General features: G+C 32.2%; 1 protein-coding gene across 1 annotated transcript in view; it reads right to left on the bottom strand.

The window, feature by feature from the left end:
* Positions 1 to 26,042, bottom strand: part of FMRFaR (FMRFamide Receptor) — a 694,226-nt gene extending 668,184 nt beyond the window's left edge. The window contains exon 1 of the mRNA XM_072527842.1: positions 25,784 to 26,042. The gene's annotated coding sequence lies outside the window, so the exon portion shown is untranslated. The remainder of the gene's footprint in view (positions 1 to 25,783) is intronic.
* Between the last annotated feature and the right edge of the window lie 934 nt (positions 26,043 to 26,976).

Here is a 26,976-nt window from a genome sequence, read left to right as displayed (position 1 = left end):
TTTATCATGTCGCTAAAATTTTGCAGTACTTTAATACTGAAGTTAAAGTTGGTTGACTTCGTAAATGAATAAAAAATTATGGAAAATATTATTTTCTTAACGTACCAGATATATCAGTCGCATTTAAGTAAGTTACAAAAAGACAACAGGCTTTAATTTCGTCTCCTATTTCTCTAAATCACTATAATTTTCGATAATAGCCATATTTTTTAAAACATTTATTAGAAAGGTATTTAGAAATGTTTTTTATTTATTTTTACTTGCCCCAGAGATATGTTTACACTTGCCCCTTGCCACTGGGGCAATGATTAAAACTTTTTATTAGAAAAAAGTTCTTTAAAGATTTTTTTATTTTTTAACACCACATTCATATTAGAAAATAGTGTAACCTAACAGTAACCTTATAGACTGGATATGAATCTAAATATTTTAGAAATCCTTAAACAGAAATTACTGATTTTCTAGGTTTCTATTACCCCGGGGTACCTTATTTGTATTATAGGAAAGTTTTAATACAGTTATTAGATTAGGCGGGATCTGTAGAAATTTAGACCATAATGGACATTTTCCATAGGAAGCTATTTTTTTTGCTGGAATCCCTTCAGGATGTGCTCAATATCGATAATCACGATATGCGCCAGTCGCAAACCCTGTGCTAAATTTTTTATTTAACAAAATCTGAAAACAATTGAAAATTTCTCATTGTTCTGCTCCTATTTTCGTTTATAATTCGGAAAATATTGATCCTAGAGAAAAAATTATAAGAAGTTAAAAGTTTCGTTATTCAATTTTACACAATATTTCTCTAGCTAGAAATTGAAAATTTAATGTTTATTGTTGAAAAAGTAGCAATAATTGGAAAAAAAAGTACAAAAAAATGAAGTTAATCCTTTAAATGTTTTTGACTTTCTAAACTTGACTTACAAGCTCCATATTCCGCTTAGAAAAACTTTTTAATATGTTTAAAACGTGTGCTAAATTTTGTTAAGATCGGTTGGATAGGTTTTGCATAATAATTTTGCAATCCAGCCTACTGGCAAAAAATCGCAAATTTTCAAATTTATAGTAGGCCCTAAATAAGCTTCTCAGATAGTTGCAAATTTTTTTACATATAAAGGAAGGCTCAAACTTTCAAACGCTTTTGGTAAAATTCAAATCGGTTCACTAGAAGAGCCTAGAAATTTTTTTAAAGTTTTAAACATTTTTTAGGCTTATAAACAAATTGAATAACTTTACGAGCATTAAACATATCAATTTCAAAATTTATAAGGTTGTGATACAACCTCTGCATTTTTTTTATCAAGGAAAAAGCAAAATTGTTAAATTATTTTCAACAAATAATGATATAAGTATCGCAAGAAGCAACCATTTTTAATGAAAAAAGTGCCACTAAGGAAGAAATTAAACGCAGCGGATGTAAAATTATATCGGCATTGTATATGGGCCACTCAAAGTGCGATTTTACATTGAATAAAATTCGCTACTTGTGCTTTAATAAAGGTTGCAAAAATAAAAATTTTCAATTGTCCATGCTGCCACCAACACAATCTGCAGCTGAGCAACACTCGCTTTGTGTATATTTCCAAGTACAGCAGTGGCTTGGAAATAACTTGAATGCTACTAAGTAGGGGTGGGAACTAACTCAAAATGGTCTTGAGCCAATACAAACTGAGCAGGTATTACTACCTGACTCATTATTCAGAAATATTAGTTGCAAATGTAAAAAACTTTGTACAAAAATGGATTCCTTAGATTTTCTAGAGGCACAAGATAAAGCTACAGATGAAGGAGAAGAAACATTAAATTTACAGATCGAGGATGAAGATATTGCAATGGACAATGAAGGTTTTGAGGAAGAAATAAGACCTAAAGATTCTTGTCTTTCCAAAACAAGAAAAAGACTTTAAAAAAAAATTATTGAAGAGTGAGTCAAAATAAAGTTTATTTATGAAAAAAAAAATTTTTTTTTCGTTCGCCTTTGTTTTAACAATTTAAATTATTTATTAACAATTTATAAATACATATTTTTTTACTAAAAGTAACAACTTACTTCAATGTATAAATTGCAAGCTCAAAAAAAATGCATGAAGAAAAAATGCAATTACTTGTTTAACCTACAATTGTTTATTGCAAATTTCCCAATTTGAAATTAAAAATGGTATTTGAAATACGATATTTGAAATCCTTGTCGTCCGAGACATCGATTCAAAAAAAAGAGCAAAATTGGTTAATAAGAAGCCGAGATAATGCAATTTTTAGCGCGCGCTATGATTTTGAACTCTTCGATTCACATTTCGAGTAAATGTCCCCCACCACCACCTCTCATGCATTCCAAGCGACACTTTACGCAAAAAACGGTTTTTTATTTGTCTTTTTTATGGATGTTGCCATGAAGCGCATTACGTAAAACTTTTTATATAAAAAGTACTTGACAAGACGAGGGTATTTGTAAAAACGAGCCCTCTATCACTTATGGTTACACGGCAAATGTATGCCAACTTTGACTTTCAATATCTCGGCAACCAGTAAGCCGAATGTATCTTTTTTTTTAAGAAGCGTCTTTTAATGTTCTTTAAGTGTATAAATTTTGAAATTGATATGTTTAAAGCACGTAAAGTTATTCAATTTGTTTATAAGTCTAATGTATATATATATATATATATATATATATTTATATATATATATATATATATATATATATATATATATATATATATAAAATGTTTAAAACTTTAAAACATTTTCTAGGCTCTCCTAGTGAACCGATTTGAATTTTACAAAAAGCGTTTGAAAGTTTGAGCCTTTTTTTATATGTAAAAAATTTGCAATTATCTGAGAGGCTTATTTAGGGCCTACTATAAATTTGAAAATTTGCGATTTTTTTTCCAGTAGGCTGGATTGCAAAATTATTATGCAAAACCTATCCGACCGTTCTTAACAAAATTTAGCACACGTTTTAAACATATTAAAAAGATTTTCTATGCGGAATATGGAGCTTGTAAGTCAAGTTCAGAAAGTCGAAAACATTTAAAGGATTAACTTCATTTTTTTGTACTTTTTTTTTCAATTATTGCTACTTTTTCAACAATAAACATTAAATTTTCAATTTTTAGCTAACGAAATGTTGTGTAAAATTGAATAACAAAACTTTTAACTTCTTATAATTTTTTCTCTAGGATCAATATTTTCCGAATTATAAACTAAAATAGGAGCAAGAAAATGAGAAATTTTCAATTGTTTTCAGATTTTATTAAATAAAAAAATTAGCACAGGGTTTGCGACTGGCGCATATCGTGATTATCGATATTGGGCACATCCTGAAGGGATTCCAGTAAAAAAATAGCTTCCTATGGAAAATGTTGACTCCAAAACAGATCCCGCCTAGACTATTATTGTTTGATGCGATTTAATATTACAAGTTTCGAATATTTTTGTACTATTTTGTATTGAGTAATTGAAATGAAGTTATTAGTTTAAGAACAATTATTTTAATAATACTGTAACAATGTAATAGCTTTTTCAACTCTATAATTTGATGAAAAATTAATAAACTTAGAGGAGTATTATTAAGGATCGATATCACATTTTATCGGATTTCTACACCCATATTTGAATTAACTTATAAATCATGTGTAGATATTGAAATGTAAAGCTTTTTTCTGTTTTCTTTAGTAAATCTAGAAAAGTAAATATTTATTTACTTTTCATAAATAAGGGATATAAAGATATAAATAGGGAATAGTTTTCATAGATAAAAGTAAATATTTATTTACTTTTCTCGATTTAAAACTTTCAGTCATATTGGGTATAATTGAGGGGTCTAGATTCTCAGATTCTAGATTAGAAAAAAACAATTTACAACTTTACTTTTGAATATATTTTAGATATTTTTTCTTCTGTCAATTTTTAAAAACAATTAAAATGATGATATAAATTTTAAAATATAAAAGAAAATACTTATTTAGAGGAAAGGATTTATTTTATATTAATATATTACACACGAAAACTAGGAATAAATTCCGTATGTTCACTGATTGGATCATTAAAATCCTGCGTATGTCGCTCATTCTAGTTTAAAGCTTTGGGATAGAATTTTAACTTCTGCATTTGCTTCCAGTTTGAACAGAAATGTTTGTTTAGTAGCTCGTTTACATCTTTAAGTTTTGCTTCTTTGGCCTTTACACCTCGAGGTAAACCTGCGAGTATTTATACCAGTCAATGCTTTACCTTTCTTGGTTACTGATAATGCAGTTCCAGTGTCAGATTTGTATAACATTTCTCCTTGAACAAGAATTCTATGTCCCAAGCCTTATTTTTTATTCACATGGAACGTAAAAAAATAAAAAAAATTGAACTCTGAGAGTGAGGGCATTTTGCCTATCTTAATGGGAGGTACTCTTTTTGTGTGTGTGTGTCTTTATGTCACAAGATGTATTTTTTAGATTTAGTATATTACTTCTTTAGTTCAAAACATTCTGGTCCTAACGAAACTAAAAAAAATACAGTCAAAAAATAAAATAAATTTTTTTTTATAATAAATCGCTTTCCTGTATAATTTTATTGTTACATTTTAAGCAATATTTGTAAATATATTTATATTTCCAAATATTAAAGCAACCTATACATGATACGCATAACCTTTGCTATAATATATCCTCAAGACAAATTGATCCATAGATCACAGTTTATTTTTGCTGCTATTTTCATTTGTTTCTGTAGCATCGTCCATGTGTCGAGAATTACCGCAGCGTGAGACTGGAGGTGTGTAGGTTGAAATGCTTAACATTCGTTTGAATTTAAGCGAGAGTTAAATTAGTTTTACACGGATAATAGACGTCGAATAAAAAAATAAATGTAGGGATTTTGATAAAAGATGGCGATGCAATGTCTGATCGGGAGTTTAATGCTATTGAGGAGAAAATTAGAACAAGAGTTGTGTGATAAAAAAAATATATATGATTTTAATTAATTGTAAAATTTAAATATATATTTCAAACTTAATAATTAGAAGTTCTCCTATTAATTTTTAATAATTGTGTGTATATTAAACAGTATTTAATAGTTATATTACAATTAATTAGTATTCAAGATTCCCATTGATGTAGCCAACGAGTAAACATTACCTTGTGATGTGATAATTCGAATTATTTTGTGTGTTATGGAAAAAGCAATTATTATTGGACTATAATATTATTATATTCAACTGAAGGAAAACTGCAGATACAGGTAACTGTTATATTCCTATTATTTTATCCACAGTGTCCTAATAGGACGACTGTTGCAATACTAAAAATTAAGTGAAGTGTTTTTGGTATCCAGGAACACTCACAAAAATGAACTCAAATCAAAACCTCACAACTCCACAAGTCCTCCCCACAAAATCATATGTCGCTGCTACTTTATCCAAACCTCCACCTCCTACTTTCCCACGTAAGGAGCAAGCCATTTTAATGCACGCTATTCCAAATACTGTTTTATTTGACTATGTTAAAGCTATAGGGGACATTGTTATCCCAAAAAACAATACCTTTGCATCACGTATTCCAAATAACCGCATCTGTATTTATCTTTCCTCGCCTACAGTTGTCGATAACCTTCTAAAAACACATCAAAATATCTCTATCGACTCTACAGTAGTTCCCATCAGAAGACTTATCACCCCAGCTAAACGCCTTCTTATATCTAACGTATCTCCTTCAATTCCACATTCCATAATTGAGAAAGCCCTTAAAGATATTGGATTACAGCTGGTCTCTCCTGTGTCATTTGTGAAATGTGGTGCACTCGGAGAAGGTTATGCACACATAATAAGCTTCCGAAGAGTAACGTATATTATCCCCGATAAAGAGAACTTTTCAATAGATAGAAACTTCGTTATTACATACGAAAACACACCTTATAGAATATTTATTTCTACGGATAAATTGCATTGTTTTTTATGTAAAGAGGTCGGACATACCGCTGACTCATGTACCAATAATCCAACTACTTTTTCTCAAACTGAACTACCCCATCTAGAGCCCTCTACATCTGAAATTACTGATATAATTTCTGACGTAAACACTCCTGTTCAATCAGACCTAACTACTTTAAATTGGACAGAAACCCACACTGAAATAGATACTGAAACTATACACCCATCAATTCCACCCACACAAGGACAAAAAAGAGCTATATCAACAGACAGCAATTCTGATATTCCTTCTCTCTATTATCTTCAGCAAGTACACCCGAACCAGCGTCTAACCAAATGCTTCCTCCGTTATCCACAAAAACAAACACTATCTCCAAACCTCACAAGAAAAAAGCAAAAACTACAAAATCAGAGGAACATAATCTAACAGCTAGTTCACTACAATCCGTAGCGGCCATTTATAAAAATAATCCATCTGGTCTAACTTTGACCGAGACTCAGTTTATTGCTTTCCTAGAAAATACACATGGTAATCCTAGTCCACTTAATGAAGCTTTTGTTTTTACGTCAAATATTGAAGGACTATTACAAGACATAACAGTTCTCCATTCAGAAACTAAGGAAAGATTCCTTAAAAATCGACTTACGAGACTTCAAAAGAAAATCAAAAGACAGCTAAACCCAGATGACTCTGATAATATCAGCGTCTCATCTTAACTCCTAACCGATGATGAAACCAAAATCCTTATCTCCCAACAGCCAGAACAACCATCTCAGTTGCCCCTTACCCCTTCAACTCAAGATTCACCTTCAATTTAATCCAATGGAACTGCGATGGGTTCTTTCCCCGTATTGAAAGAATCCAACAACTAGTGACAGAAAAACAACCCGATATCATATGTCTACAAGAAACGAACTCAAAAATATCTAAGCTTCCCACACTAAAAAAGTTCGAAGGATATCATTATATCAGAACTAATTGTGACAGAGCCAGTGGTGGGACATCTATTTTTATTTCAAGTGAAATATATTCATCCCATCTTCTCATCACCACCGAACTCGAGGCTATCGCCGTAACTACTTGGTGTCCTAATAAACTTACGATATGCAGTGTTTACATTCCTCCTAACTACCCCCTTAAAGAAATTGAAATTCTAAATCTTATATATCAGCTCCCCGTTCCATATATTCTAGTAGGTGACTTCAATGCTCATAACTTTATGTGGGGGTCAAACCATACTAATGGCAAAGGTAAAACTATAGAAAACGTTATCAATTGCACAGGCTCCTGTCTACTAAATACAGGCTCTAATACGCATCTGAACTTTTCCTCTGGCACATTTTCGGCAATAGATCTTAGTTTTAGCGACCCAAAAACATATACTTCACTAACTTGGAAAACTTCCGATGATCTATATGACAGCAACCACTTTCCAATATTTGTATCATCTGATATCTCCAACCATGAACAAACTATAACCAGAAACTTCTGGCGGCTAAAAAATGCCGACTGGATAGACTATACTTCACAAACAGATAACACCTTACCTTCTCTATCCCTATCCGACAATATTAACAATAATCTATTATTAATCACAGATTCCATACTTAAAGCTGCAAATTTGCACATAGGCAAAAATAGTATTTCCCATAAAAGAAAGGCAGTACCTTGGTGGAATACATCTTGCCAAACTGCAACAGAACAACAAAAATTAGCTCTTAAAAATTACCGTAAAAACAAAAATCTGGAGAATCTTATTGAACTAAAGAAAACCAGAGCCAAAGCCCGATTTATTATAAAACAAAGTAAAAAATCATCTTGGAGAGAATATGTATCCTCTATTAATTCAAACACCAATCCGGCGGACCTCTGGAAAAAGATTAGGCAAATCCAAGGAAACAACACCAACCTCAAAATCTCTAGTATTGCTGTAAATAACACTACAATCACTGACAATCAAGAAATCGGTGAAACCCTAGCAACGCACTTCGACACTAAATTCAAAAGTAAAATAGATGCCTCCTTACGAAAACCATTACCTAACGCCCCACCCTGTTCCTCACCCGAAACAATAATGGACATCACACATCTTAATTCTCCCTTTCTTTTTGAAGAACTAGTATCAGTTATTCAAACTTGTAAAAACAATGCCGCTGGTCCTGACGACATTCCTTACATATTAATCAAAAAGCTCTCAAACTGTAGCCTACTCAAAATACATGAGATGTATAATTTAATCTGGTCATCTAACCAATTTCCCAATCAATGGCAAAACTCTATCGTAATACCTATTAAAACGCCTAACCTAGAACGTTCCTTGGCCAACTCTTATAGACCTATATCACTAATTTGTACGATGTGCAAAATATTCGAAAAAATAATTAATAAAAGACTCCTATGGTTCATTGAAAAACATAAGATATTTGCTAGTGAACAGTCAGGATTTCGTCAGAACCGTTCAACCCAAGACAACCTTGTAATCCTCCAAACTCATATATCAGAGGCCTTAAACAAAAGACAAGAAGTCGTAGCTGCCATATTTGATATTGAAGGTGCTTTTGACACTATAAGTAGGCAATATATATTAAACAAACTTATCCTTCTTAATATTAATGGTAATATATTTAACTTCATACGAAATTTTCTATCTTCTAGATCGTTCAGAGTCTCTGTTAACGGTATTTTATCTTCTACTTATACTCAAACTGATGGCGTACCTCAGGGATCGGTACTAAGTCCTACACTTTTTAATCTAGCAATAAGTGATTTATGCTCTCACCTCATTTCCCCTATTAAACATATCATGTATGCTGATGACTTAGTAATTTACTGTCATGGACAAAACTCTTCTACCACCTCGAAGCTTATTCAAACTGCTGTTGACACACTTTTAAAAACAACTAGTGACATGGGGTTATCTTTATCCAATGTAAAATCTAAAATTATAAACTTTAGTAGACGTCCCCCTTCTCCATCTCCACTTATTTTGATCAACAATGTCCCTCTTCCTGTTGTTAAACAATGCAAAATTCTCGGATTAACGTTTGACTCACGACTAACTTGGAAGCAACATATATTTGCAATAAAAAGAGAAACGAGCATAAGACTAAACATAATAAAAACTCTATCACATCATTATTGGGGATCTGACGAAAACTCACTTCTTAAAATATACAGATCACTAATACGCTCCAAGCTAGATTATGGTTGTCACATATATATATATATATATATATATATATATATATATATATATATATATATATATATATATATATATATATATATATATATATATATATATATCCGCCTCCAAAACATATATTAACCTTCTAAACTCAATTCACAACACAGCCCTTCGTCTTTGTATTGGCGCTTTTCGATCTAGTCCTGTAGATAATCTTTATTGCGAAGCTAACGAACCTCCTCTTTGTATAAGACGAAAACAACTGCTACTCTCTATTGCAGCATCGGTATCAGCTAACCCCTCTAATCCAGTGCATCCCTTATTTGTAATGTCCACGTATAATTTACACAATACCAATTTCTTACCACCAATAAAACCTATTCCACTAATTTTAGCACAGACACTTAATGATATCTCTCTTTCACATACCCTTCCTCTTTATCTCCCTCCATCTCCTCCTTGGATCATGTCCACGCCCAAATTTAACACCTCGCTCACCAACTTCGATAAAAATAAACATCCGAAAGAGATCATTATAAATGCATTTAAAGACATTATAGATACAAATAAATACGACCTAATATTATACACGGATGCCTCAAAAAATGACACAGGAGTAGGCTGCTCTGTTACAACCTCTCATTCACTAATTAAGTCATCACTTATACCAGCCATCAGCAGCGTTCATACTGGCGAATTATTTAGTATATTGCAAGCTTTTAACCATATATCTCCACCTAATAAGCAGGTTGCCATATGCACAGATTCTTTAGTATCAATCTATTCTATCAAAAATATATTTACTGATCATCCAATCGTCCAAAAGATCCTAGACTCTTACCAAATTATCTTGTCCCAAAACATAACAGTTACCATAATCTGGCTGCCATCACATATTGGTATAGAAGGCAATGAAACTGCAGATCACTATGCTAAACTTGCTACAGCATCACCTGAAATCACCGATAAAATTCAAATTTGTAAGGACCTAAAATCATATATTAAAAGAAGAACCAGACTCCTTTGGCAGCAGCATTGGAACTCTAACCGTTCGATCTTACACGAAATACAACCGTCAATAACCAGTCAGCCTACATTTGACTATTCAGCCCTCTCAAGACGAGATCTCATTGTGATAAGACGACTTCGGATAGGACATTCAAAACTCACACACGGCTACCTAATGTCCTCTAGCATCCGTCCCTCCTGTCAAATCTGCCAATCATATTTGACAATCAAACATATTCTCACTGAATGCCATCAACATTTGGCCAGAAGATTACAATACAAACTCAAAAGTGAAGTACGAGATATCCTAAACAACCCTGACCAAATAAAAGCTGTGCTACAATTCCTTAGAGATGAACACTTATATCAAAAAATATAATTAGATTTTAATTTAGACATTGTATAACATATTATTATCATTCCGTATTATTGTAACATATTCTTAATGTAAATGTTTGTGTAATGAAAATTCATGTTATAGTACCTGTGTAAGTGGCCATAGTAGCCGAGCACGTTAAAGTTGAAATAAAAAAAAATATATATATTTATTATATCTTTTTATTCTGTTTTAATAAATTATTTATTAGTTTAGTATCACAAAATTATTGGGTTTAATTTATTTTCCTATTGTCCATCCTTTCCTCAAAGGCAACTGCTTAAAGAATACTTTGAAGCCACTTATTATAATTAACGATAAAGGGAGCCCTGAGATCAAATTTTAATTAAGATTAATTTGTGTTTTTGCACAATTAAGCCTAAGGCATATTACAGCCATTTAACATATAAAAGGTCCAAATTTGCAAATCATAATAATTGTCGTCTAAACGTGTGTGGCAATCCAAAAATATTAGTTGCATTTGAAAAGGAAAGCAATTGGAAAAGAAATTTAGAGATGGTTAAGAATTTATTGGTCGAGTGAAAAAAATGTCGATATATTCCATTTCTATATTTGATTTTTATTGATATTTACAATTTTTAACAACTTTATATAACAGTTTTATTGACATTTGATAGCAATTTATAAACATTTTTATTTTTTGACAATTCATATTTCTGTGAGTGAAAAATTTATTGTATGTGCAACAAATCGAGGAATTTTTTTTTCGAGAAAGTTTTTACATCTGGCGGGGAGATTTCATAAAATATAAGTTTCGTATTTGGCGGGGAAGAAGAAAAGTTAAAAACAAAATGTATAGTACAAGGAATAAAAGCAAGGAAAACGCAAGACAATAAGAAACTGTAGATCAAGAAGAAACAACAATGGTAGAGACAGAAAGTTAGAAATTATCAGAAATAGAGAATATTTTACTGAAGCTATTTTTTTATAATAATAATTTCTTATAATAAACTTACTTTAACCTTTAATTGTGGCTTATTCCCATTTAAATAGAAGATTTTACAACTGATGCAATTATATCAACAAGAAACATCAAAGAAAATGGATGAAACAAAACAAACCATGAAAGAAAATAAACAGGAAACAAAACAAGCAATAGAAAAAGATCACCAGGAGACAAAACAAGCCTTGGAAGAGAACAACAGAAAAATGGAGGAACGTATAGAAAAGTATAAAAAGGAAATAAAAGGATGTTTGAAAATTATGAAGAAAGAGATGAAAAAACAAAAAATGAAAATGAAAGATCAAATTAAAGAAAGTTTAAGGAATTAGAATTTAAATTTGAAAACGCGATACAAGAAGACTAGCGAGAGATAGAAGAAAAAGTTAAGCAAAACAAATTGCAGATATCAAGACTCAACAAAAATTCGGAGAAAGAAGGGAAATAGTCATTCATGGTACAGGTGACGTGAAAATCCAATTTGGCGAGGATGTGAGAAAAACACACCCGGTTCCATTTATCAAAATTAAAAAAAAAATACAATATGCGGAAAATTTCGAAGCGTGTAAAGAATCTATCAGAAACCATCTCAAAGCTAAAGCGAGCCTATGATTTGATAGTAAAGAAGAGGAATTTAATAGTTGGGAAAATTTTGAAAAAAGATTTTTTAATTTTTTTTGGTTAAAATCCAGCAACTGGAAATTAACAAGGAACTGCAGAACGGAAGATATAATGACAAAAATAAATATCAGAAAAAAGCTATGCATTACAGATCTACAACAACGCCAAACATTTTTAATATAATTATTCATCAGAACAATTGGTAGAACTATTTGCCAGACATTTCGAGGAAACTTTAGAAGATCGTAATATTACGTTACAAAATTATAAAGATATTGATAGTCTTTGTTAATTCTTACAAAAAAGAGAATTGCGTCTACGAGACAGAAAAGCTAGAACTCAAGTAACGCAGGATTGCAAAGAGAGGGGACAGAATTATCATCAAGAACGGCCACAAAGAGATTTTATCCCTAGGCAAGAATATTTGAATAGAGAAAACAGAAGAGAGAATTACAAACCAAGGAACCAACAATGGAACAAAGACAGATTTAGGGAAGATCGTAATAAAAATACGTATACAAATTTAAGAGAAAATAACAATTACAGATAAATAAATGAACAAGGTTTTCGGGACAATAGATATAACTCAGAAAGGCCAAGAGAAGTAAATAAGACGCAAGTAGAAAAGCATGTGAAAGAAAGACAATGTGATGACAGCAGAAATACAACATGAGAGTTTTCACGAACGCGCTCACTAAAAACAAAGAAGCAAACTGGAATTTTTTATCATCCAAAGGAATTTATAAAACTGGCAGGACATAAGGAAAAAGAAAATGGATCAAATTTAAGTTTTGTGAGTGAAACACCCATAAAAATTTTGATAAACTCCGGATCTAAAATATCGTAAATAGAAAATAGAAGTTAATTCAGAATTCATAAGAGAATCTACAAACTGTGTGAATGTCAAATTTCCCCCAACCAGTTCGGGTTCACAAATGCTGTTGGTACTAGAGAGGCTCTGTTCTCAGTACAAGTCTTATTCCAGATATGCAGAGACGTCAACTGCGACGTATACGCATGTCTGGTTGATTACGAAAAAGCGTTTGATCGAGTACAGCACGCCAAGATGATGCAAATACTAAAAGAAACATGAATTAACAACCAAGATCATTAGAAATCTTTACTGGAATCACACAGCAAATCTCAGAGTTGAAGGTGAACACACTGACTATGTGAAAATCATGCGTGGAGTGAGGCAAGGCTGTAGTTTGTCCCCTCTAATCTTCAATCTGTAATCTGAAAGAATATTTATCGAAGCTTTGCACGAAACTGAAAAAGGTATTCTACTAAATGGTTACCGGCTAAACAACATCAAATATGCAGATGACACACACAACCTCTCTCTTGATACTCTCTCAACCTCTCTCTCTAAAAGTAATAATGTTGCGGTGCTATGTCTTCTCTGTCCTTTTTTATGGTGTTAAATCGTTGACCTTGAAAGAAGATATGTGCAGAAAACTGGAAGCATTTGAGATGTGGCTATATCGGAGAATGCTTAAGATCTCGTGAACTGACCGAGTTACCAATAGGGAGGTCCTCAGAAGAATGCATAAGAACCGAGAGGTAGATACTGACCACCATCAAATCTCGAAAGTTACAGTTCTTCGGACATATTATGCGAAATGAATCCAGATATGCTCTCCTTCAAGCCATCCTGCAAGGAAAAATATTTGGAAAACGAGGTCCGGGAAGAAGAAGAACATGTTGGTTAAAGAACCTCAGAATCTGGTTCAATACAACATCTGTGGAGCTTTGCCGCGCTGCTGCAGATAAGATAAAGATTGCCGTGATGATCGCCACCATTCGTAACGGATATGCACATCAAGAAGAAGAAAAATTTGACAAATTTAATTTACAAAACACCTATAAATGAATTAAGTGGGCGAGAACAGACGAACATTGGCAATGATAAATAAAGGCACATGAATTAAGGTACGACTGGGAAAAATTATTTTTCACTACAATATTTTGATCATGCCTAATATATCGGTCACTTTTGTGACCGACACTTTGTGATCATCACTCGAAAAGTGACCGATGTATTAACGCAGATAGCAAAACTTAAGTGGAAGTTCGCTGGACATTTCATAAGACAGAAAGACGACAGATGGAATAAGATGATTATAAACTGGAGACAATATAGTTACAAATAAAAAAGAGGAAGGCCACAAATATGAGATGGTCAGATAACTTAAAGAAACACGCAGGCCCTGAAGTAGATACAAACTACCTACAAGAGAGAGACGTGGAAGAAGGAAGACGCCTATGTCCAAAATTGGACAGCAAGGGCTGGATAGATAGATATATAGATGCCTAATATAATAATAATAATAATAATAATAATAATAATAATAATAATAATAGCGTTTATTATCCAACAGAATCCATTTATAGGACAAAATACAATACTAAAGTTAAATGATATATTAATAATTCATAAGTACTAACTAAAAAACACATTTTTCAAGTATTTTACCTTAACATAAAGAAACTACTCAATCACCTAGGTAGATCTCAGCCATCCTAGTAAGCTGCTTTAAACTGCAGTAAAATATATCGCAGTAAGCACTTAAGGAATTATAATAGTTTCACATGAGAAATAGAGGAGAATTTAACATAAGATTAGTTCTAGCTTGTGTATTTCTGAACGTAATCGAATTTCTCACTGGATAAGATGGAACGTTAAAATTTATTTGTCGAAGAATATCAGGGCAGTCAATGAGATTATGTAGTAGCTTGTACAGGAATATTAGGGAGGCATTAATTCGTCTAGATTCTAATGATACTACGTCCAAACCGCTACACAACGCACTATTGCTGATGCCTATCTTGGGATATATGCCGTTAATTTTGAAAGACAAAAATTTTAAAAATTTACGCTGCACCTGCTCTATAAGTTGGATATGTACATCATAAAAAGGTGACCAAATGACAGAGGCATATTCCAGTTTACAGCGTACAAAAGTGTAATAAAGTAATTTAATTGCCTTAGTATTAGTGAGATTTCGACTATTTCTAATTATGAATCCATAAGATTTAAGTGCTTCTTTAACCTTTAAATTTACATGTTCAACAAAGGTGAGGTTATAATCAAATGTAACTCCAAGGTCTTTAATTTTATTTAAACGTTCAAGTTCATTGCCGTTGATAATATAAGGATGGTATAAATTAGACTGTTTCCTAGAATAACTAACTACTTTGCACTTATTGGCATTAAGATTCAAATGATTTGCATTACACCACTCATGTACACGATTCAGTTCACTCTGCAAAAAATGACAATCATTAAGGTCGCTTATCAATGAATAAATCTTTAAATCATCGGCATAACATAAACATGGTGCAGAAATTGATTCACACAGATCGTTAATAAATAACAAGAACAATAATGGACCTAGATTAGAGCCTTGTGGAACCCCTGAAGCAGCTAGGTACTTTTCCGATTTGTAACCATTATAAGCTTATAAGCAACAAACTGCGTTCTATTTGACAAGTAAGACCTCATAAAAGTCACGGCATCCTCAGAAAGACCAAAGAGACACAATTTAGAAAGTAATACGCCGTGGTGAATTCTGTCGAACGCCTTCGTAAAGTCAGTATATATGACGTCAACTTGACTTCTATTATCTAGGGCCGCTGAGATATATTGTGTGACCATTAATAAGTTTGTCACAGTGAACCGGTTGGAGAGAAAACCATGTTGATATTGAGACAGCTGATTACGAGTGCGTGAGTAAATACGATTATACAAAACTATTTCAAAGACTTTCGATAGATTGCAAATAATGGAAATTGGTCTGTAGTTTTCTACCTGACCCTTTTCACCAGTTTTGAATATTTGGCACACTTTTGACTCCTTCCAGAGACTCGGATATTCGTTGTTAAGAAGACATAAATTAAAAATTTTTAATAGTGGCACAGTTAAGGCACCTATGCAATCCTTAACCAAAAAGGATGGAATATTATCAGGTCCACACGTCATTTTGTCTTTCAATTTCTAACTAGCCAAAATTATCTCAGACTCTAAAATAGGATAAAAATTTAAGTAATCTGCGTTAATTGAGGAAGAGTTAACCTTGAAATTAATATCTGATGACAGAAAAACACTCTTGAAAAATTCTGCAAACATATTCACAATATTTTGTGGGTCGGAAGTAGTAATGTCATTATATTTCATCACACCAGGAATTCTTGAACTATTATTTTTCGAATTTACGTACGACCAAAACTTCTTGGGGTTGATGGATAAAGCAATTTGGATATTCTCGACATATACATTGTAGGCCAAACTGATTTTTGATTAGACAAGGTGTCTTAACCGTCGAAACTCAAGCAAATCACACTGATTTTTGAATCGTTTAAACTTTTTTCTAAACTTTGCTTTTAATTTGATGTTGTGAATGATATCAGCATCGAACCAGGGTGGGTATTTATGGCTAAAGTTTTTGTAAACTGGAATATACTTATTAAACACAGAAAAAATCTTATCATAAAAGTTATTTAAAGTTTCATTAACGTCATAATATGTCGCATGATATGATAGTAGGTGTAGACGAGTTATCGGAAAACCATGTAGTAATGGATTTTCAAAATTAAACCATGAAAATTAATGATGACGTGGTTGAATTGGGGAAAAATTTGTTTTTGGAAAATTAAGCCTAAAGCATACTAAATCAGTTAAACATATAAAAGGTCCAAATTTGCAAATCATAATTATAAATATTTTATATTTAAAGTTTTCAAAATGTTACCCTGTATGACTACTAAATTGATATTAAAATATATTGAAACTACCGAATTACCTATCAATCTGGAAAGCTGGATAGACTTTTCTTAGTATTGTGTGATTTCGCAATTAGACAGGCGCTACTATTAAGGATTGTGGGGTGTGAATACCACTCGCTTTCAACTTCAAAGAGATATTTGTACGGAAGTAGGAAAGGACGGATTAATATAAGTGTATGGTGGATAAAGGCGGTTCAATTTGTAGGATATTGAAACATTAGTGGTATAGATAAGGTGTGAAATACGTCTAATAAGTATCGGTTTGAATATACAGTTACAGTATATGGCTTTAAAAAGAATTCTCTTTTAAGAAACTCTTTTAAGCATTAAACTGTGATATAGTTGTAAGTGGTAGGTATTTGATTATTGACATATGGAATATGAAGATTCTGTAGAATTAATTGATGGATTCGACCGTTACTTGATGGAAATTCATTTTATGTAACAATAAAACACTGAAAACTTTGTTTTCAAAACTTCCACAAAATTTATTTTAACTTCTTATCACTACAGCTGTTTCGGCTAATTGCCTTTCTCAAGTGATCTCTTTTTGGCTTGGGTTTACACTTTATAGTCTCTAATGAAATAGGTTGAGGAGGGGAGAACTGCTTGTCTCAAGCTGGTCATTCAGAATTATATCTGTGTTTTTTAATTTGTTTATTTCCATAGATTCTAACAAAGATAGCTTAAGGCCTTTATTTTGAATGTGTAGAATTTTAAATTCGTCATTAAACGAATGATTATGATCTAGAAGGTGAAGTGCGTATGTAGAATCTGTTTTTCTGTTATTGAAAGCCCTTTTATGTTCTGCTATTCGTTTATTAAAATTTCTACCTGTTTGACCAATGTAAGTTTTTGGGCAGTCGCCACATTTAAGTTTGTACACACCACTGTGTAAGTGTTTTTTATGTTGGCTCTTGTTGTTTTTAATATATTTGCCTAGGTTGTTATTTGTTCTGAAAGCTGGTGTTATTCCTTTCTTTTTTATGTGTTTGGCTATTTTTGTTGATATTTTGCCTGTATATGTAATCGAGCAGAAGGTACTGGGTTTTTTCTCTGGTGGTGGAAATACTAAGTTCAGGGCTTTACAATTTACAATAGAAACAGAACAAAATCAATCCATAAATTTTTTAGATTTAAAAATTACCAAACTTAAAAAAAAACATGACTTCTCCATATTTCATAAACCTACTCATACTGACACGACTATTCACAATTCATCATCCCATCCCACACAACATAAACTGGCAGCCTATCATAGTATGTTACATAGATTAACAGCAATTCCTATGTCAAAATACAATTTTGAGACAGAATTAAATATCATTAAGCAAATAGCAGTAAACAATGGATACAACGAACAAACAATTAATAAAATTTGAAATAAAAAACTACACAAGAAAGCCCTGAACTTAGTATTTCCACCACCAGAGAAAAAACCCTGTACCTTCTGCTCGATTACATATACAGGAAAAATATCAACAAAAATAGCCAAACACATAAAAAAGAAAGGAATAACACAAGCTTTCAGAACAAATAACAACCTAGGCAAATATATTAAAAACAACAAGAGCCAACATAAAAAACACTTACACAGTGGTGTGTACAAACTTAAATGTGGCGACTGCCCAAAAACTTACATTGGTCAAACAGGTAGAAATTTTAATAAACGAATAGCAGAACATAAAAGGGCTTTCAATAACAGAAAAACAGATTCTACATACGCACTTCACCTTCTAGATCATAATCATTCGTTTAATGACGAATTTAAAATTCTACACATTCAAAATAAAGGCCTTAAGCTATCTTTGTTAGAATCTATGGAAATAAACAAATTAAAAAACACAGATATAATTCTGAATGACCAGCTTGAGACAAACAGTTCTCCCCTCCTCAACCTATTTCATTAGAGACTATAAAGTGTAAACCCAAGCCAAAAAGAGATCACTTGAGAAAGGCAATTAGCCGAAACAGCTGTAGTGATAAGAAGTTAAAATAAATTTTGTGGAAGTTTTGAAAACAAAGTTTTCAGTGTTTTATTGTTCTGTAGAATTATTAGATAAATATATTTTTGATAATTATTTACATAATGATATCTTGTATTTTTATTAAACGAAAGATTTGTAGAAACTGGAAACTGATATATTATCTTGCTCTTCAGGTGCTATTTTCTAACAAAAGTTAAGGTGGTTTCTTAGCCACGCCATCTGTGTCTAACGTGATCTCGTCTGCCCTATATCATTCCTTTTATTTTTAGTTATAGGATTATTTATCGAAGGTTACCCTGAGACCAAAATTGATCTCAATAAAAAATTTAAGTTGCAAAATACAAAATGACCAGAAATTTTCACAGCTCCTGAACGGTTCATCTGATTGTGACATATGATAACCTCTAAAATGACAACAAAAAGTGGAATTTCTCTTACACCAAAACTTGCTTGTACCAACAGTTTTTCATCGAAAACGAATTTCTTATGTAAATTTTTGTACAAATTGAATTAACTTGCTGTTTTTCAGCATTCAAATTCAGAATTTACATTTACACTGTCACTGGCATTGGCAGTTTCGACAAAATCAGTGATATCATCGTATGCAATATTTTTAACCCCATTGTCCCACAGACGCCACATCCCTATTCAAAATAATTAAATTTCAACAATTAAACGTCAATTTTTGACAAATAACCAAAGAAAGACGTTAGAATTTTTATTTTATTTAATTTTTAATTTATTCGTCAAAATCATCTTAAATCCAAACATAATTAGTATTATTGAATAGGTATATTAAAATAATTGTAGTTCTGCATTAAATTAATAAATATTCTAACGTTCACCCCTGGTTAATTGTCAAAAAAGTTGACGTTGACGTAAAAATCATTAGAGAATTGAAAAACGTCAACTTTTTGACAAGTAACCAGAGGCGGAGGTTTTAATATTTATTAATTAAATGCGAAACTACAATTTTAGTATTTATTTAATTTATTTATTAAAATGGGCTTAAACTCAAATTTAATGTGGTTGAATAGGTATTTTCAATACCTTTCAAACGAGGTATCACTTGCATTAGGTCCTATTTAAAATTATCTGTCACACCAGCGCTGTAACGTCATCTGTCACTATTAATAATGACATATGACTAGTTAAGAAGCCTATATCTGTTTATTACCTCCCTCCAAATGTCACTATTATAAGTATAACCGTTCAAAAGATACGAGGGATGGGAATGGATTATTGACTAGCACTGTATGTTATCGCGATTATGGCAGAAATGAGCAATTCTTTTATTTCTTTCGTTTTGAATTCCCAGTCTGAAAGTTACAATAAAATTCTTATATATTGTAAAAATGCTTCAGTTCTTCTTTTATTTTATCTTAAATAGGAACATAAACTTGAAATATATTTATTTTTGAATAAAACATTTTTAATGTTATTGTCGTAAATCTTTGTGATCGGTAGACAGCCGATAAAACTGAAATGATAGAGAGCCGTAAATATTTTAAACGTGTAGATCAGCTGCAGTTACACGAAAGTACAAATTTTCCGAGTTTAAATATCATATTTTCAGAGATAAGTCTAATGCATAGTCTAGTGTAACATCATATATATAACCGAAAAATAATACTTTTAAAATCCCCTGATGCACAAACGTAACTTTGACATAAATAAAGTTGAACAATTTTTTATCCGCTCGACAGTTTTTTGCGCGACAATTTTGCTGTTTCGCTAAAGAACTGATAAAACGTTTGGCATTTTTTTAAAATGTACGACACTTAATAATCGTTTTGGATTCTTTTGAACTCTTGAATGAAAACTATTTATAAATTTTAGCATAGATATTACAAATAGTTTAGAAAATATTTTTATGTAGATTTATATTTATCTACTTTTAATGGAAATTATGTAAAACGATTTAAGAACTGAGAATATATATATATATATATATATATATATATATATATATATATATATATATATATATATATATATATATATATATATATACAGTATGGTAAAAATGAAAGAAATAAATTCGTTGTTCCGTAAGCACTGTTACTACTTAAACTTGGATGGATTAATGGAACTATAACTTAATTAACTTTTTGTTAAGTAATTAATAGTATTATTGTAGTAGACGTATTCAAAAAGTCTTTATATCTATCAACATGAAGCTGACTGAAACGCAAAGAATTTAAATTCTAATAATTATTGGTTGTGGAGATAAAACACGTACGCAGAAAAAAGTATGTACGTTTTTTAATAATAAATAGCCCAACCAAGAACCAATTTCACAATCCACTGTAAGGAAAATTAAACAGAAATTCAGAAAAACAGGACATGTCAAAGATCTCCCTAAAAGTAGTAAAAAACCAATTTCTACCAAACAACTACAGGATCTGTTAGTCTTTCAAGATAATCCCCATACCAGTTCACGGCAAGTAGCGTTAGATAATGACATGGACCAGTTCTTAGAAAGCTGAAGAAGAAAAAGTGGCATCCTTACAAAGTAAGTTTAGTTAGTACAAGAACTAATGGAAGATGATTTTGATAAACGAATGGAATTTTGTTAAATTATAATGAAACAAAATAACAGAGAACCGATCTATTTAAAAAAAGGGTTCAGTGAGGAAAATTCACACTAAATGCAACCGTGCCGTACTCAACACCCAGAGAAAGTTAATTTTTGGGCGAGAATAATAGATAATAGGATAATTGGACCATACTTTTTCGAAGAAACCTTAACAGGTCCTTGATATTTAAAATTTTTTAAAAACTTCTTATTTCCCGAATTAAATCGATTGTTTCCAAACAGAAATGATTTATGGCGGCAGCAAGATGGCGCTCCTCCACGTTACGCTGCCTTGGACCGCAACTACCTGAACCAAATCAGTGGATAGGTCAAAGAGGAACAATACAATGGCCTCCTAGGTCACCTGATTTGATTCCTTTTGATTTTTTTTAAGGAGATACTTAAAAATTGACGTGTACCTAAAAAATTACTTTAATGCTCCTGACCAACCTTTTCCCTCCTATAGTAACCTGATGCGCGATAGGAGCACACTATTAGCCTTAGTAATAGAACCCCAACATGGTACCCTAATTGATTGAAAATTCAGGCTAGCGTGAGGCGCTTTAATCCAGTTATACTCTAGTGACGTCCGCGTAACTAAAATTGCTTGCTTACGTCCCAAGCCACTGATCTGGGCTACTCTATGTCTCTGTAGAGCTCAAGTGTTTGGGCCCGGTTTTTGTGGTTTTCGTTTTGAAGGGCCTAAAGGGGCTTTAGATAACCCCGATTTTCTTCTCTTTAAAGGCCTATAGTTGCATTTAAAAAGTCAAATTATAGGTATAACATTCTATTTTATTAAAGAATCAGGAAAAAGTAGGAAATAGTAGGAAAAAGTAGTCAGAAAACTTCTAAAAACTTTATTCGTATCCAGAACTCTAACTGAGTCATGACGCATGGTCTCTCAGACTGTACCTACCTTCAAATAAATTAAAATAATTCTTTTACCAACAGAATACGTGAGCTGCCCATCCCGGTAGCCTAACTCGAGTCGACCTATTAGCCTATAGCGTGTTCAGATGCTGACAAGTCTTTGCCTGTGCGGTGTTTTTGAAACCTAGTCTCCCACACTTGCTGATTCCCTTAGATATGTTATAATGTTCAGAACCGGTAGTATTTGTTTTAAAAATACTTTAAATTCATAAATACTCCATAATTTTGTTAAAATGGATAATAATTATACTTCATTTGAGCGTACAAAGGTAATTTGATATACTTGTTTAAACGACTAATACGGGCTAGCTTTAACACATATTCTAACCGTCTTAAAACCCTATTACTTTGGGTTTGCCACGATATAATACAGACCAATCATAAAAAACATTTTAGTGCGAAAACTTACTAAGCAGCTTACAAAGTACTTAACGCTTATACTTAACAAAAGCTTTCAGCGAAGGAGGTTGTCATAAGAACAAACTTAATATTGTTTTCGACACGTAAACGATTTAATCAATAATGGAGATAGAACTCAGCAGGGCATTTAGTAGGAACACAAAATAAATAATAAAGTAAGAAGATTGTAAAATGAAGACTCGTACTCCAAAAAAACTCAGATATCATTGCCAATCCAACGCACTGGAAAACGTTGATTCAAAAATTGTCTTACTCGTATATCATAATGTGAGGGTGCCCCGTTCTGTTTGAAAGTCAGTTCATCTTTTAAAAGATTATTATCAGATTCCAATGTGTCAGTGATCAGCAAATCAATAACGTCTTCTAACAACGTCTCCAATAACGACAATTATGTCTATTAACTTCACCATTTAACATTAAAGTACACACGTCGGAAAAACACGTATTGAACAATCGATGTTGCTTGTTATTTATGATTTCACTAAATTTCGTCCCACTTCCAATAAAAATTAACGTGTTTTCTTAAATTTTGAAGAAATTCTTCTTTCTGAGTTTCTGAGTTCAAAGGGGGTCAAATTTTCGTTGAAACATACTGTAGAAGTACAAGCAAACTGGATTTATACGGCACAAGATTCGGAGCATTGGAAACAACTGAGGGAGGCATCTATCTAGCAGAGGATGCTACAGACTATATGGTGATTATGACTATCCGTTTCTTTTAAAATTATAGATACATTTTTTTTATTGAACTCGTTTGTTATCCCAGCAATGTTTTCTATCACTTTTTTTTATTTGTTAGTTATATATTAACAATTTTTTCTCCTCTTAAGATATGTTTTCGCTTAAAGAAGTAATTGTGTCTTTATCGTACAATAACATGATGATCCTCCTTTTAGCCCTGCGGTGGTAGCGCCGGGTCTGTGAAACCCGAACCTACCTTTAACTGCACAGAACCTCGTTGGCAACAGCGCTGTGAACAAAACCATTCAGCTGTTTCTATCTTCTCCGACAGTACATGGTACTACGATCTTTTGTTTTTTGTAAAGTGGATATGTCGGGTTCAGGAGACCCAGCGCTACCAAATCAGTTAGTAATTTTTTACTTGATTAACTAGTATTTTATATACGTGAATAATTTATTTACATTGTATTTTATAACTTATGACAATAATTATTTGCAGATAATGGATTTCGAGGCCCAGCAAGCCAGACTTCTTCGTCTACTGAAAGAAGTACCATCTGACAGTGAAATAGAGATTAATTCGAAAGATGATTGTTCAGAGACCGACAACTTCAGCCATTGCGAACTTCAATCTGAGTCATCGAATACCGAACAGGATGCTTCTTCTTCCAATTCTGATGAAAGTTGTGAACCGAAAAACACACGAATACCTCGTTTTACTGCTGGAGATGGGACAGTGTGGTGAAAACGCAGTTTGGCTTCGACAAGAGGAAAACCCCGTGGAAGAATATAATTACTTATTTACCCGCAGTTAGAGGAGTGGCGAAACAGGTAAAAACTCCTGCAGAATACCGGAGTTTATTTATTTCCGACGGTATGCTAGATACAAAATAAATGAATTTACAAACAAATTTATTGAAAATGTTACATACACCCGAGAAAGATTGGCACGACCCACAGATAAAACTGAAATAAAGGCTTTATATTTGGCAGGATGTTGAAAAGTTGCTAGACTAAATCCTGAAGAACTGTGGGATAGAAAAGGGTGTGGAGTAGAAATGTTCTGGTTGACAATGTCCTTGGAAAGGTTTCGTTTTTTGCTTCTTGTGGAATGTTACGTTTTGAGTATAGGGAAACACGAGGAATACGAAAAGCTCTAGATAGATAAACTTGCTCCGATAAGAATTTTTTTTGATGAATTTGTTACGAATTGCAAAGACAGTTAATTATACAGTTGGGACTTGATGAACAATTGGAGGCATTTAGGGGACGATGTAGTTTCCGCTAATACTTAACCAAAAAAAGCCTAATAAAACCGGCCTTAAGATATTTATGTTAGTAGATTCGAAGATGTGTTACACTAAAAACCTAGATGTTTACGTCAGTGAGCAACCAAATGGGCCATTTAGAGTAAAAAATCATTCAAAAAGTATTGTGGAGCGTCTGTTAACACCAATTTCGGGAATGTCGCGAAATATTACTTGTGACAACGTTTCCACTTATAAATGATCTTTTGAAGACACAAACATTAACTTATGTAGGCACAATCAGGAAAAATAGACGTGGCATTTGTTTGGAGTTTAATAATATAAAGCCTAAACCTCTTCTATTAAGTATTTGGTTTTCAAAAACATATTACCCTTGTGTATTATACTCCAAAACAAAATAAAAATGTTTTGTTAGTCTCTAGTCTATATCACGATATAATTGATGAAGATTCCGGGAATCAATATAAACCAGAAATTGTCACATTTTATAATAAAACAAAAGGTGGAGTTGATACACTGGACCAACTTTATGCATTGTACAATGTGGCACGTAATACGAATAGATAGTTAATTAATAAAGGCTAGGAAAATATTTAAAAATATACAAAAATATATATTTATATGTATTATATTTATATATCGGGTCTAGTGAACCCGGCGCTATCAAATTTTTATTCAAAAGAGGCGCTACCACCGCGGGGTTAATATTGATATAATTTAACTGGTAATTAAATTGTATTTTCAATTCTTATCCTCTGTTCCCCTTTGTAATAAAAACATCCAGAAAAGTAGTAAGTGGTTATTTTCCTTTTCCAATAAAAGTTTATTACAAAAATTACATATTTACAAATTTTGGCTACCAGTCTAGAAACCGTTCTCAAAAAAGCACACTTTTTATGTAAAAATAAAAAGAAATTTAGAATTTTAATGTATGAAAGGAAAGTGTTGACTGCCTGTTAAAACATGACTTAAAAAATGTTAAATTGGTCTTCAAACAAATCAATCATCTTGTAAAATCAATGCAAATATTATCTAGATTCTTCATATAGAAAAACTACTACCAACCTGTCATAAAATAAAAAAGTGTCACCAGCAATCACTTAGAATATTAAACTTTTCTCCAAGAAAAACTTTCAAAAACTTGTCAAAAGTTTTGGACCACTGTAAAACAAACAACAATCACTCTCTAATCCACACAAAATACTTCCCACAAATTCACCAAAATTGTTTCGAAGTTTTGCAAAAAAGGAAACAGCGCGCTACGGGAAAAAGTCAAAAACTTTTTCGCGTCCGACCGCAGATTCCGCGATGTCTGTATATCACATCAAAGTCAACGGGTTGTGGCGCCTTCTACGATGCGACCAGCACTGAGGACGCTAAGCGCCTCCATTTTCGACGACGCGTCAGTCGTTGGTGGCTCGCCGCTTGGCGGAGGAGACGAGAGAAGAAGAGGATACTTCCGAAAAGTTTGCAGGATGTTGCGGAGGAGACTTTCGTGCTCCTGCATACTGCATGCAAGCTTGTCTGTGATCATGGAATCCTTTTGACGTGACATGTGCGTTTATTCAAACACAAGAAGGTAGTTAAACTCTTGAAAATAGCTTGCAGTTTTTAAAAAAATTGACTGTTACGTGGACATAAAGCATTTTGTCGTATATGTGAACTAATTACCAAAATAGTGTACCTTTTTAACTCACATATTGGTGAAATTTATTGTTATAAATATCATATAGAGGGTATAAGCACCACTTATGACCACTTTAAGAACTTTTTTTATTATTTTTTTGTTGAGAAACATGATAGAGATAGATAGATAAATAGAGCGATAGATACAGAGATAGATAGATACGTTTATTACCAAAATAAGCTTACGGTTTCAAAACCCTTCTTGTTTAAAATTGTTTAAAACAATTACACTGAATGGTTTTTATTGCATCGTTCGTGATGAATATCCACAACTTCTTACTGTTGATAAGGAATAAAAAATAAGTTACTAACTTATTATTTACTCAGTAACTCTGACTGTATCTATCCTTTTTGTATGATTATTATTAAACAATACACATAGGTATAACTGTTTCCGCTACATACCAAAAAAGTTTGAGAACCGCTTTTAAAAGCTATCTTGCAACGTAATTGCCGGATAGTTTTTTTGTTCATGTGGCATTTATTTATTATTCCATAATGTGTTCACTTTCAGTTCATAAAGTTAAGCTCAAACTTAAAGCGCTCAACAACCGGAGAAAGACAAAGAGGGT

Source organism: Diabrotica undecimpunctata, chromosome 4 (assembly GCF_040954645.1).
Source record: "Diabrotica undecimpunctata isolate CICGRU chromosome 4, icDiaUnde3, whole genome shotgun sequence".
Lineage (NCBI taxonomy): Eukaryota > Metazoa > Arthropoda > Insecta > Coleoptera > Chrysomelidae > Diabrotica > Diabrotica undecimpunctata.
Note: the sequence above shows the minus strand (reverse complement) of the source record. Positions and strands in the feature narration are given on the sequence as shown.